The sequence below is a fragment of the Halichoerus grypus genome, chromosome X, assembly GCF_964656455.1.
Source record: "Halichoerus grypus chromosome X, mHalGry1.hap1.1, whole genome shotgun sequence".
NCBI lineage: Eukaryota > Metazoa > Chordata > Mammalia > Carnivora > Phocidae > Halichoerus > Halichoerus grypus.
In genome coordinates, this window is record NC_135727.1 from 77,087,619 (window position 1) to 77,102,114 (window position 14,496).

The window sequence follows — 14,496 nt, forward strand, 5'->3', positions numbered from 1 at the left end:
TGCATTGAAGTCTAATCGGTAGGGTTCTAACTCGAACAAACAACCGTGTACAGAAACAGGGTTTTAGCTTCCGACGACCTCTCTGTGGGAGGAAGCCGTTTAGGGTGTACTGTGTGTGAGAGCCTGGGGATGGGTTCCATTTCGTAAAATCGGGGTAGAGACAGGCCGGAACAGAAGGCAGCTCACAAATCACATCATGTTTATGGGGCTAGGAGCGTGGCCACGGGGGAGCGTGCAGGCTGAAAGTCAGCCACCTAACACGAAGGAAACCTCGGTAGAGAATCCGTGCTTCAGCGACAACAGCCGCTACTGAGGGCGGAAGCATTTTGTTGTGTGCGTGCGTGAGAGCACTGAAAGGGATTCCAAACCTTTTCACGAGTGAAACTCAGGCCCCAGCAAAAGGCAGAACAACACTCCCCATGTGTTTGACTAAGCTAGCACAGCGGCCCTACTTTTGCATTGAAGTCTAATCAGTAGGGTTCTACTCGAACAAACAACAGTGTCCAGAAACAGGGTTTTAGCTTCCAATGACCTCTCTGTGGGAGGAAGAAGTTTCGGGTTTAGTTTGGGTGAGAGCCACAGGACTGGTTCCACTTCGGAAAATCGGGGTAGAGACAGGTCGGTACCGAAGGCAGCTCACAAATCACATCATGGTTATGGGGCTAGTAGCATTGCCCCGGGTTGTGCGTGGAGGCTGAAAGCCAGCCACCTAACTCGAAGGAAAAACTCGGTAGAGGATCTGTGCTTCATTGAAAACAGCCCCTCCTGAGGGTGGAAGCATTTTGTTGTGCGCATGCCTGAGAGCACTGCAAGGGAGTCCAAAGCTCTTTACGCGTGAGACTCAGGCCCCATCAAAGGCAAGACAAGACTCCCGGTGTGTTTCATTTAGCTAGCACAGCGGCCCTACTTTTGCATGGAAGTCTAATCGCTAGCATTCTAACTCGAAGAACCAACAGGGTACAGAAACAGTGTTTTAGCTTCCGACGACCTCTCTGTGGGAGGAAGCAGTTTAGGGTGTAGTGTGGGTGAGAGTCACGGGACTGGTGCCATTTCGTAAAATCGGGGTAGAGACAGGCCCGTACAAATGGCAGCTCACAAATCAAATCATGGTTATGGGGCTAGTAGCGTTGCCCCCGCGGAGTGCGCAGGCTGATATTCAGCCACCCATCTCGAAGGAAAACCTCGGTAGAGAACCTGTGCTTCATTGAAAACAGCCGCTCCTGAGGGTGGAATCCTTTAGTTGTGTGCGTGGGTGCGAGCACTGCAAGGGAGTACGAAGCTTTTTACGAGCGCGACTCAGGCCCCAGCCAAAGGCAGGACAAGACTCCCCATGTGTTTGTTTTAGCTAGCACTGCGGCCCTACTTTTGCATGGAAATCTAATCGCAAGCGTTCCAACTGGAAGAAAGAACAGTGTACAGAAACAGTGTTTTAGCTTCCGAAGACCTCCCTGTGCGTGGAAGCCGTTTAGGGTGTAGTGTGGATGAGAGTCACGGGACTTGTTCCATTTTGTAAAATCGGGGTAGAGACAGGCCCGTACAAATGGCAGCTCACCAATCAAATCATGGTTATGGGGCTAGTAGCATTGCCCAGGGGGTGCGTGCAGCCTGAAAGCCAGCCACCTAACTCGAAGGAAAAACTCGGTACAGAATCCGTGCTTATTGAAAACAGCCGCCCCTGAGGGTGGAAGCATTTTGTTGTGTGCATGCCTGAGAGCACTGCAAGGGAGTCCAAAGCTCATTACGAGTGAGACTCAGGCCCCAGCAAAGGCAAGACAAGACTCCCGGTGTGTTTCATTTAGCTAGCACAGCGGCCCTACTTTTGCATAGAAGTCGAATCGCTAGAATTCTAACTCGAAGAAACAAGAGTGTACAGAAACACTGTTTTATCTTCCGACGACCTCTCTGTGGGAGGAAGCCGTTTAGGGTGTACTGTGGGTGAGAGCCTGGGGATGAGTTCCATTTCGTAAAATCGGGGTAGAGACAGGCCGGTACAGAAGGCAGCTCACAAATCACATCATGGTTATGGGGCTAGTAGCGGTGCCCCAGGGGAGCGTGCAGGCTGAAATTCAGCCACCTACCTCGAAGGAAAAACTCGCTAGAGAATCCGTGCTTCAGCAAAAAGAGCCGCTCCGGAGGGTGGAAGCATTTTGTTGTGTGCGTGCGTGAGAGCACTGCCAGGGAGTCTAAAGCTCTTACGAATGAGACTCAGGCCCCACCAAAAGGCAGGACAAGACTCCCGGTGTGTTTGACCTAGCATGCACTGCGGCCCTACTTTTGCATTGAAGTCTAATCGGTAGGGTTCTAACTCGAACAAACAACCGTGTACAGAAACAGGGTTTTAGCTTCCGACGACCTCTCTGTGGGAGGAAGCCGTTTAGGGTGTACTGTGTGTGAGAGCCTGGGGATGGGTTCCATTTCGTAAAATCGGGGTAGAGACAGGCCGGAACAGAAGGCAGCTCACAAATCACATCATGTTTATGGGGCTAGGAGCGTGGCCACGGGGGAGCGTGCAGGCTGAAAGTCAGCCACCTAACACGAAGGAAACCTCGGTAGAGAATCCGTGCTTCAGCGACAACAGCCGCTACTGAGGGCGGAAGCATTTTGTTGTGTGCGTGCGTGAGAGCACTGAAAGGGATTCCAAACCTTTTCACGAGTGAAACTCAGGCCCCAGCAAAAGGCAGAACAACACTCCCCATGTGTTTGACTAAGCTAGCACAGCGGCCCTACTTTTGCATAGAAGTCGAATCGCTAGAATTCTAACTCGAAGAAACAAGAGTGTACAGAAACACTGTTTTATCTTCCGACGACCTCTCTGTGGGAGGAAGCCGTTTAGGGTGTACTGTGGGTGAGAGCCTGGGGATGAGTTCCATTTCGTAAAATCGGGGTAGAGACAGGCCGGTACAGAAGGCAGCTCACAAATCACATCATGGTTATGGGGCTAGTAGCGGTGCCCCAGGGGAGCGTGCAGGCTGAAATTCAGCCACCTACCTCGAAGGAAAAACTCGCTAGAGAATCCGTGCTTCAGCAAAAACAGCCGCTCCGGAGGGTGGAAGCATTTTGTTGTGTGCGTGCGTGAGAGCACTGCCAGGGAGTCTAAAGCTCTTACGAATGAGACTCAGGCCCCACCAAAAGGCAGGACAAGACTCCCGGTGTGTTTGACCTAGCATGCACTGCGGCCCTACTTTTGCATTGAAGTCTAATCGGTAGGTTCTAACTCGAACAAACAACCGTGTACAGAAACAGGGTTTTAGCTTCCGACGACCTCTCTGTGGGAGGAAGCCGTTTAGGGTGTACTGTGTGTGAGAGCCTGGGGATGGGTTCCATTTCGTAAAATCGGGGTAGAGACAGGCCGGAACAGAAGGCAGCTCACAAATCACATCATGTTTATGGGGCTAGGAGCGTGGCCACGGGGGAGCGTGCAGGCTGAAAGTCAGCCACCTAACACGAAGGAAACCTCGGTAGAGAATCCGTGCTTCAGCGACAACAGCCGCTACTGAGGGCGGAAGCATTTTGTTGTGTGCGTGCGTGAGAGCACTGAAAGGGATTCCAAACCTTTTCACGAGTGAAACTCAGGCCCCAGCAAAAGGCAGAACAACACTCCCCATGTGTTTGACTAAGCTAGCACAGCGGCCCTACTTTTGCATTGAAGTCTAATCAGTAGGGTTCTACTCGAACAAACAACAGTGTCCAGAAACAGGGTTTTAGCTTCCAATGACCTCTCTGTGGGAGGAAGAAGTTTCGGGTTTAGTTTGGGTGAGAGCCACAGGACTGGTTCCACTTCGGAAAATCGGGGTAGAGACAGGTCGGTACCGAAGGCAGCTCACAAATCACATCATGGTTATGGGGCTAGTAGCATTGCCCCGGGTTGTGCGTGGAGGCTGAAAGCCAGCCACCTAACTCGAAGGAAAAACTCGGTAGAGGATCTGTGCTTCATTGAAAACAGCCCCTCCTGAGGGTGGAAGCATTTTGTTGTGCGCATGCCTGAGAGCACTGCAAGGGAGTCCAAAGCTCTTTACGCGTGAGACTCAGGCCCCATCAAAGGCAAGACAAGACTCCCGGTGTGTTTCATTTAGCTAGCACAGTGGCCCTACTTTTGCATGGAAGTCTAATCGCTAGCATTCTAACTCGAAGAACCAACAGGGTACAGAAACAGTGTTTTAGCTTCCGACGACCTCTCTGTGGGAGGAAGCAGTTTAGGGTGTAGTGTGGGTGAGAGTCACGGGACTGGTGCCATTTCGTAAAATCGGGGTAGAGACAGGCCCGTACAAATGGCAGCTCACAAATCAAATCATGGTTATGGGGCTAGTAGCGTTGCCCCCGCGGAGTGCGCAGGCTGATATTCAGCCACCCATCTCGAAGGAAAAACTCGGTAGAGAACCTGTGCTTCATTGAAAACAGCCGCTCCTGAGGGTGGAATCCTTTAGTTGTGTGCGTGGGTGCGAGCACTGCAAGGGAGTACGAAGCTTTTTACGAGCGCGACTCAGGCCCCAGCCAAAGGCAGGACAAGACTCCCCATGTGTTTGTTTTAGCTAGCACCGCGGCCCTACTTTTGCATGGAAATCTAATCGCAAGCGTTCCAACTGGAAGAAAGAACAGTGTACAGAAACAGTGTTTTAGCTTCCGAAGACCTCCCTGTGCGTGGAAGCCGTTTAGGGTGTAGTGTGGATGAGAGTCACGGGACTTGTTCCATTTTGTAAAATCGGGGTAGAGACAGGCCCGTACAAATGGCAGCTCACCAATCAAATCATGGTTATGGGGCTAGTAGCATTGCCCAGGGGGTGCGTGCAGCCTGAAAGCCAGCCACCTAACTCGAAGGAAAAACTCGGTACAGAATCCGTGCTTATTGAAAACAGCCGCCCCTGAGGGTGGAAGCATTTTGTTGTGTGCATGCCTGAGAGCACTGCAAGGGAGTCCAAAGCTCATTACGAGTGAGACTCAGGCCCCAGCAAAGGCAAGACAAGACTCCCGGTGTGTTTCATTTAGCTAGCACAGCGGCCCTACTTTTGCATAGAAGTCGAATCGCTAGAATTCTAACTCGAAGAAACAAGAGTGTACAGAAACACTGTTTTATCTTCCGACGACCTCTCTGTGGGAGGAAGCCGTTTAGGGTGTACTGTGGGTGAGAGCCTGGGGATGGGTTCCATTTCGTAAAATCGGGGTAGAGACAGGCCGGAACAGAAGGCAGCTCACAAATCACATCATGTTTATGGGGCTAGGAGCGTGGCCACGGGGGAGCGTGCAGGCTGAAAGTCAGCCACCTAACACGAAGGAAACCTCGGTAGAGAATCCGTGCTTCAGCGACAACAGCCGCTACTGAGGGCGGAAGCATTTTGTTGTGTGCGTGCGTGAGAGCACTGAAAGGGATTCCAAACCTTTTCACGAGTGAAACTCAGGCCCCAGCAAAAGGCAGAACAACACTCCCCATGTGTTTGACTAAGCTAGCACAGCGGCCCTACTTTTGCATTGAAGTCTAATCAGTAGGGTTCTACTCGAACAAACAACAGTGTCCAGAAACAGGGTTTTAGCTTCCAATGACCTCTCTGTGGGAGGAAGAAGTTTCGGGTTTAGTTTGGGTGAGAGCCACAGGACTGGTTCCACTTCGGAAAATCGGGGTAGAGACAGGTCGGTACCGAAGGCAGCTCACAAATCACATCATGGTTATGGGGCTAGTAGCATTGCCCCGGGTTGTGCGTGGAGGCTGAAAGCCAGCCACCTAACTCGAAGGAAAAACTCGGTAGAGGATCTGTGCTTCATTGAAAACAGCCCCTCCTGAGGGTGGAAGCATTTTGTTGTGCGCATGCCTGAGAGCACTGCAAGGGAGTCCAAAGCTCTTTACGCGTGAGACTCAGGCCCCATCAAAGGCAAGACAAGACTCCCGGTGTGTTTCATTTAGCTAGCACAGTGGCCCTACTTTTGCATGGAAGTCTAATCGCTAGCATTCTAACTCGAAGAACCAACAGGGTACAGAAACAGTGTTTTAGCTTCCGACGACCTCTCTGTGGGAGGAAGCAGTTTAGGGTGTAGTGTGGGTGAGAGTCACGGGACTGGTGCCATTTCGTAAAATCGGGGTAGAGACAGGCCCGTACAAATGGCAGCTCACAAATCAAATCATGGTTATGGGGCTAGTAGCGTTGCCCCCGCGGAGTGCGCAGGCTGATATTCAGCCACCCATCTCGAAGGAAAAACTCGGTAGAGAACCTGTGCTTCATTGAAAACAGCCGCTCCTGAGGGTGGAATCCTTTAGTTGTGTGCGTGGGTGCGAGCACTGCAAGGGAGTACGAAGCTTTTTACGAGCGCGACTCAGGCCCCAGCCAAAGGCAGGACAAGACTCCCCATGTGTTTGTTTTAGCTAGCACCGCGGCCCTACTTTTGCATGGAAATCTAATCGCAAGCGTTCCAACTGGAAGAAAGAACAGTGTACAGAAACAGTGTTTTAGCTTCCGAAGACCTCCCTGTGCGTGGAAGCCGTTTAGGGTGTAGTGTGGATGAGAGTCACGGGACTTGTTCCATTTTGTAAAATCGGGGTAGAGACAGGCCCGTACAAATGGCAGCTCACCAATCAAATCATGGTTATGGGGCTAGTAGCATTGCCCAGGGGGTGCGTGCAGCCTGAAAGCCAGCCACCTAACTCGAAGGAAAAACTCGGTACAGAATCCGTGCTTATTGAAAACAGCCGCCCCTGAGGGTGGAAGCATTTTGTTGTGTGCATGCCTGAGAGCACTGCAAGGGAGTCCAAAGCTCATTACGAGTGAGACTCAGGCCCCAGCAAAGGCAAGACAAGACTCCCGGTGTGTTTCACTTTAGCTAGCCCAGCGGCCCTACTTTTGCATAGAAGTCGAATCGCTAGAATTCTAACTGGAAGAAACAAGAGTGTACAGAAACACTGTTTTATCTTCCGACGACCTCTCTGTGGGAGGAAGCCGTTTAGGGTGTACTGTGGGTGAGAGCCTGGGGATGAGTTCCATTTCGTAAAATCGGGGTAGAGACAGGCCGGTACAGAAGGCAGCTCACAAATCACATCATGGTTATGGGGCTAGTAGCGGTGCCCCAGGGGAGCGTGCAGGCTGAAATTCAGCCACCTACCTCGAAGGAAAAACTCGCTAGAGAATCCGTGCTTCAGCAAAAAGAGCCGCTCCGGAGGGTGGAAGCATTTTGTTGTGTGCGTGCGTGAGAGCACTGCCAGGGAGTCTAAAGCTCTTACGAATGAGACTCAGGCCCCACCAAAAGGCAGGACAAGACTCCCGGTGTGTTTGACCTAGCATGCACTGCGGCCCTACTTTTGCATTGAAGTCTAATCGGTAGGGTTCTAACTCGAACAAACAACCGTGTACAGAAACAGGGTTTTAGCTTCCGACGACCTCTCTGTGGGAGGAAGCCGTTTAGGGTGTACTGTGTGTGAGAGCCTGGGGATGGGTTCCATTTCGTAAAATCGGGGTAGAGACAGGCCGGAACAGAAGGCAGCTCACAAATCACATCATGTTTATGGGGCTAGGAGCGTGGCCACGGGGGAGCGTGCAGGCTGAAAGTCAGCCACCTAACACGAAGGAAACCTCGGTAGAGAATCCGTGCTTCAGCGACAACAGCCGCTACTGAGGGCGGAAGCATTTTGTTGTGTGCGTGCGTGAGAGCACTGAAAGGGATTCCAAACCTTTTCACGAGTGAAACTCAGGCCCCAGCAAAAGGCAGAACAACACTCCCCATGTGTTTGACTAAGCTAGCACAGCGGCCCTACTTTTGCATTGAAGTCTAATCAGTAGGGTTCTACTCGAACAAACAACAGTGTCCAGAAACAGGGTTTTAGCTTCCAATGACCTCTCTGTGGGAGGAAGAAGTTTCGGGTTTAGTTTGGGTGAGAGCCACAGGACTGGTTCCACTTCGGAAAATCGGGGTAGAGACAGGTCGGTACCGAAGGCAGCTCACAAATCACATCATGGTTATGGGGCTAGTAGCATTGCCCCGGGTTGTGCGTGGAGGCTGAAAGCCAGCCACCTAACTCGAAGGAAAAACTCGGTAGAGGATCTGTGCTTCATTGAAAACAGCCCCTCCTGAGGGTGGAAGCATTTTGTTGTGCGCATGCCTGAGAGCACTGCAAGGGAGTCCAAAGCTCTTTACGCGTGAGACTCAGGCCCCATCAAAGGCAAGACAAGACTCCCGGTGTGTTTCATTTAGCTAGCACAGTGGCCCTACTTTTGCATGGAAGTCTAATCGCTAGCATTCTAACTCGAAGAACCAACAGGGTACAGAAACAGTGTTTTAGCTTCCGACGACCTCTCTGTGGGAGGAAGCAGTTTAGGGTGTAGTGTGGGTGAGAGTCACGGGACTGGTGCCATTTCGTAAAATCGGGGTAGAGACAGGCCCGTACAAATGGCAGCTCACAAATCAAATCATGGTTATGGGGCTAGTAGCGTTGCCCCCGCGGAGTGCGCAGGCTGATATTCAGCCACCCATCTCGAAGGAAAAACTCGGTAGAGAACCTGTGCTTCATTGAAAACAGCCGCTCCTGAGGGTGGAATCCTTTAGTTGTGTGCGTGGGTGCGAGCACTGCAAGGGAGTACGAAGCTTTTTACGAGCGCGACTCAGGCCCCAGCCAAAGGCAGGACAAGACTCCCCATGTGTTTGTTTTAGCTAGCACCGCGGCCCTACTTTTGCATGGAAATCTAATCGCAAGCGTTCCAACTGGAAGAAAGAACAGTGTACAGAAACAGTGTTTTAGCTTCCGAAGACCTCCCTGTGCGTGGAAGCCGTTTAGGGTGTAGTGTGGATGAGAGTCACGGGACTTGTTCCATTTTGTAAAATCGGGGTAGAGACAGGCCCGTACAAATGGCAGCTCACCAATCAAATCATGGTTATGGGGCTAGTAGCATTGCCCAGGGGGTGCGTGCAGCCTGAAAGCCAGCCACCTAACTCGAAGGAAAAACTCGGTACAGAATCCGTGCTTATTGAAAACAGCCGCCCCTGAGGGTGGAAGCATTTTGTTGTGTGCATGCCTGAGAGCACTGCAAGGGAGTCCAAAGCTCATTACGAGTGAGACTCAGGCCCCAGCAAAGGCAAGACAAGACTCCCGGTGTGTTTCACTTTAGCTAGCCCAGCGGCCCTACTTTTGCATAGAAGTCGAATCGCTAGAATTCTAACTCGAAGAAACAAGAGTGTACAGAAACACTGTTTTATCTTCCGACGACCTCTCTGTGGGAGGAAGCCGTTTAGGGTGTACTGTGGGTGAGAGCCTGGGGATGAGTTCCATTTCGTAAAATCGGGGTAGAGACAGGCCGGTACAGAAGGCAGCTCACAAATCACATCATGGTTATGGGGCTAGTAGCGGTGCCCCAGGGGAGCGTGCAGGCTGAAATTCAGCCACCTACCTCGAAGGAAAAACTCGCTAGAGAATCCGTGCTTCAGCAAAAACAGCCGCTCCGGAGGGTGGAAGCATTTTGTTGTGTGCGTGCGTGAGAGCACTGCCAGGGAGTCTAAAGCTCTTACGAATGAGACTCAGGCCCCACCAAAAGGCAGGACAAGACTCCCGGTGTGTTTGACCTAGCATGCACTGCGGCCCTACTTTTGCATTGAAGTCTAATCGGTAGGGTTCTAACTCGAACAAACAACCGTGTACAGAAACAGGGTTTTAGCTTCCGACGACCTCTCTGTGGGAGGAAGCCGTTTAGGGTGTACTGTGTGTGAGAGCCTGGGGATGGGTTCCATTTCGTAAAATCGGGGTAGAGACAGGCCGGAACAGAAGGCAGCTCACAAATCACATCATGTTTATGGGGCTAGGAGCGTGGCCACGGGGGAGCATGCAGGCTGAAAGTCAGCCACCTAACACGAAGGAAACCTCGGTAGAGAATCCGTGCTTCAGCGACAACAGCCGCTACTGAGGGCGGAAGCATTTTGTTGTGTGCGTGCGTGAGAGCACTGAAAGGGATTCCAAACCTTTTCACGAGTGAAACTCAGGCCCCAGCAAAAGGCAGAACAACACTCCCCATGTGTTTGACTAAGCTAGCACAGCGGCCCTACTTTTGCATTGAAGTCTAATCAGTAGGGTTCTACTCGAACAAACAACAGTGTCCAGAAACAGGGTTTTAGCTTCCAATGACCTCTCTGTGGGAGGAAGAAGTTTCGGGTTTAGTTTGGGTGAGAGCCACAGGACTGGTTCCACTTCGGAAAATCGGGGTAGAGACAGGTCGGTACCGAAGGCAGCTCACAAATCACATCATGGTTATGGGGCTAGTAGCATTGCCCCGGGTTGTGCGTGGAGGCTGAAAGCCAGCCACCTAACTCGAAGGAAAAACTCGGTAGAGGATCTGTGCTTCATTGAAAACAGCCCCTCCTGAGGGTGGAAGCATTTTGTTGTGCGCATGCCTGAGAGCACTGCAAGGGAGTCCAAAGCTCTTTACGCGTGAGACTCAGGCCCCATCAAAGGCAAGACAAGACTCCCGGTGTGTTTCATTTAGCTAGCACAGTGGCCCTACTTTTGCATGGAAGTCTAATCGCTAGCATTCTAACTCGAAGAACCAACAGGGTACAGAAACAGTGTTTTAGCTTCCGACGACCTCTCTGTGGGAGGAAGCAGTTTAGGGTGTAGTGTGGGTGAGAGTCACGGGACTGGTGCCATTTCGTAAAATCGGGGTAGAGACAGGCCCGTACAAATGGCAGCTCACAAATCAAATCATGGTTATGGGGCTAGTAGCGTTGCCCCCGCGGAGTGCGCAGGCTGATATTCAGCCACCCATCTCGAAGGAAAAACTCGGTAGAGAACCTGTGCTTCATTGAAAACAGCCGCTCCTGAGGGTGGAATCCTTTAGTTGTGTGCGTGGGTGCGAGCACTGCAAGGGAGTACGAAGCTTTTTACGAGCGCGACTCAGGCCCCAGCCAAAGGCAGGACAAGACTCCCCATGTGTTTGTTTTAGCTAGCACCGCGGCCCTACTTTTGCATGGAAATCTAATCGCAAGCGTTCCAACTGGAAGAAAGAACAGTGTACAGAAACAGTGTTTTAGCTTCCGAAGACCTCCCTGTGCGTGGAAGCCGTTTAGGCTGTAGTGTGGATGAGAGTCACGGGACTTGTTCCATTTTGTAAAATCGGGGTAGAGACAGGCCCATACAAATGGCAGCTCACCAATCAAATCATGGTTATGGGGCTAGTAGCATTGCCCAGGGGGTGCGTGCAGCCTGAAAGCCAGCCACCTAACTCGAAGGAAAAACTCGGTACAGAATCCGTGCTTATTGAAAACAGCCGCCCCTGAGGGTGGAAGCATTTTGTTGTGTGCATGCCTGAGAGCACTGCAAGGGAGTCCAAAGCTCATTACGAGTGAGACTCAGGCCCCAGCAAAGGCAAGACAAGACTCCCGGTGTGTTTCACTTTAGCTAGCCCAGCGGCCCTACTTTTGCATAGAAGTCGAATCGCTAGAATTCTAACTGGAAGAAACAAGAGTGTACAGAAACACTGTTTTATCTTCCGACGACCTCTCTGTGGGAGGAAGCCGTTTAGGGTGTACTGTGGGTGAGAGCCTGGGGATGAGTTCCATTTCGTAAAATCGGGGTAGAGACAGGCCGGTACAGAAGGCAGCTCACAAATCACATCATGGTTATGGGGCTAGTAGCGGTGCCCCAGGGGAGCGTGCAGGCTGAAATTCAGCCACCTACCTCGAAGGAAAAACTCGCTAGAGAATCCGTGCTTCAGCAAAAAGAGCCGCTCCGGAGGGTGGAAGCATTTTGTTGTGTGCGTGCGTGAGAGCACTGCCAGGGAGTCTAAAGCTCTTACGAATGAGACTCAGGCCCCACCAAAAGGCAGGACAAGACTCCCGGTGTGTTTGACCTAGCATGCACTGCGGCCCTACTTTTGCATTGAAGTCTAATCGGTAGGGTTCTAACTCGAACAAACAACCGTGTACAGAAACAGGGTTTTAGCTTCCGACGACCTCTCTGTGGGAGGAAGCCGTTTAGGGTGTACTGTGTGTGAGAGCCTGGGGATGGGTTCCATTTCGTAAAATCGGGGTAGAGACAGGCCGGAACAGAAGGCAGCTCACAAATCACATCATGTTTATGGGGCTAGGAGCGTGGCCACGGGGGAGCGTGCAGGCTGAAAGTCAGCCACCTAACACGAAGGAAACCTCGGTAGAGAATCCGTGCTTCAGCGACAACAGCCGCTACTGAGGGCGGAAGCATTTTGTTGTGTGCGTGCGTGAGAGCACTGAAAGGGATTCCAAACCTTTTCACGAGTGAAACTCAGGCCCCAGCAAAAGGCAGAACAACACTCCCCATGTGTTTGACTAAGCTAGCACAGCGGCCCTACTTTTGCATTGAAGTCTAATCAGTAGGGTTCTACTCGAACAAACAACAGTGTCCAGAAACAGGGTTTTAGCTTCCAATGACCTCTCTGTGGGAGGAAGAAGTTTCGGGTTTAGTTTGGGTGAGAGCCACAGGACTGGTTCCACTTCGGAAAATCGGGGTAGAGACAGGTCGGTACCGAAGGCAGCTAAAAATCACATCATGGTTATGGGGCTAGTAGCATTGCCCCGGGTTGTGCGTGGAGGCTGAAAGCCAGCCACCTAACTCGAAGGAAAAACTCGGTAGAGGATCTGTGCTTCATTGAAAACAGCCCCTCCTGAGGGTGGAAGCATTTTGTTGTGCGCATGCCTGAGAGCACTGCAAGGGAGTCCAAAGCTCTTTACGCGTGAGACTCAGGCCCCATCAAAGGCAAGACAAGACTCCCGGTGTGTTTCATTTAGCTAGCACAGTGGCCCTACTTTTGCATGGAAGTCTAATCGCTAGCATTCTAACTCGAAGAACCAACAGGGTACAGAAACAGTGTTTTAGCTTCCGACGACCTCTCTGTGGGAGGAAGCAGTTTAGGGTGTAGTGTGGGTGAGAGTCACGGGACTGGTGCCATTTCGTAAAATCGGGGTAGAGACAGGCCCGTACAAATGGCAGCTCACAAATCAAATCATGGTTATGGGGCTAGTAGCGTTGCCCCCGCGGAGTGCGCAGGCTGATATTCAGCCACCCATCTCGAAGGAAAAACTCGGTAGAGAACCTGTGCTTCATTGAAAACAGCCGCTCCTGAGGGTGGAATCCTTTAGTTGTGTGCGTGGGTGCGAGCACTGCAAGGGAGTACGAAGCTTTTTACGAGCGCGACTCAGGCCCCAGCCAAAGGCAGGACAAGACTCCCCATGTGTTTGTTTTAGCTAGCACCGCGGCCCTACTTTTGCATGGAAATCTAATCGCAAGCGTTCCAACTGGAAGAAAGAACAGTGTACAGAAACAGTGTTTTAGCTTCCGAAGACCTCCCTGTGCGTGGAAGCCGTTTAGGGTGTAGTGTGGATGAGAGTCACGGGACTTGTTCCATTTTGTAAAATCGGGGTAGAGACAGGCCCGTACAAATGGCAGCTCACCAATCAAATCATGGTTATGGGGCTAGTAGCATTGCCCAGGGGGTGCGTGCAGCCTGAAAGCCAGCCACCTAACTCGAAGGAAAAACTCGGTACAGAATCCGTGCTTATTGAAAACAGCCGCTCCTGAGGGTGGAAGCATTTTGTTGTGTGCATGCCTGAGAGCACTGCAAGGGAGTCCAAAGCTCATTACGAGTGAGACTCAGGCCCCAGCAAAGGCAAGACAAGACTCCCGGTGTGTTTCATTTAGCTAGCACAGCGGCCCTACTTTTGCATAGAAGTCGAATCGCTAGAATTCTAACTCGAAGAAACAAGAGTGTACAGAAACACTGTTTTATCTTCCGACGACCTCTCTGTGGGAGGAAGCCGTTTAGGGTGTACTGTGGGTGAGAGCCTGGGGATGAGTTCCATTTCGTAAAATCGGGGTAGAGACAGGCCGGTACAGAAGGCAGCTCACAAATCACATCATGGTTATGGGGCTAGTAGCGTTGCCCCAGGGGAGCGTGCAGGCTGAAATTCAGCCACCTACCTCGAAGGAAAAACTCGCTAGAGAATCCGTGCTTCAGCAAAAACAGCCGCTCCGGAGGGTGGAAGCATTTTGTTGTGTGCGTGCGTGAGAGCACTGCCAGGGAGTCTAAAGCTCTTACGAATGAGACTCAGGCCCCACCAAAAGGCAGGACAAGACTCCCGGTGTGTTTGACCTAGCATGCACTGCGGCCCTACTTTTGCATTGAAGTCTAATCGGTAGGGTTCTAACTCGAAGAAACAAGAGTGTACAGAAACACTGTTTTATCTTCCGACGACCTCTCTGTGGGAGGAAGCCGTTTAGGGTGTACTGTGGGTGAGAGCCTGGGGATGGGTTCCATTTCGTAAAATCGGGGTAGAGACAGGCCGGAACAGAAGGCAGCTCACAAATCACATCATGTTTATGGGGCTAGGAGCGTGGCCACGGGGGAGCGTGCAGGCTGAAAGTCAGCCACCTAACACGAAGGAAACCTCGGTAGAGAATCCGTGCTTCAGCGACAACAGCCGCTACTGAGGGCGGAAGCATTTTGTTGTGTGCGTGCGTGAGAGCACTGAAAGGGATTCCAAACCTTTTCACGAGTGAAACTCAGG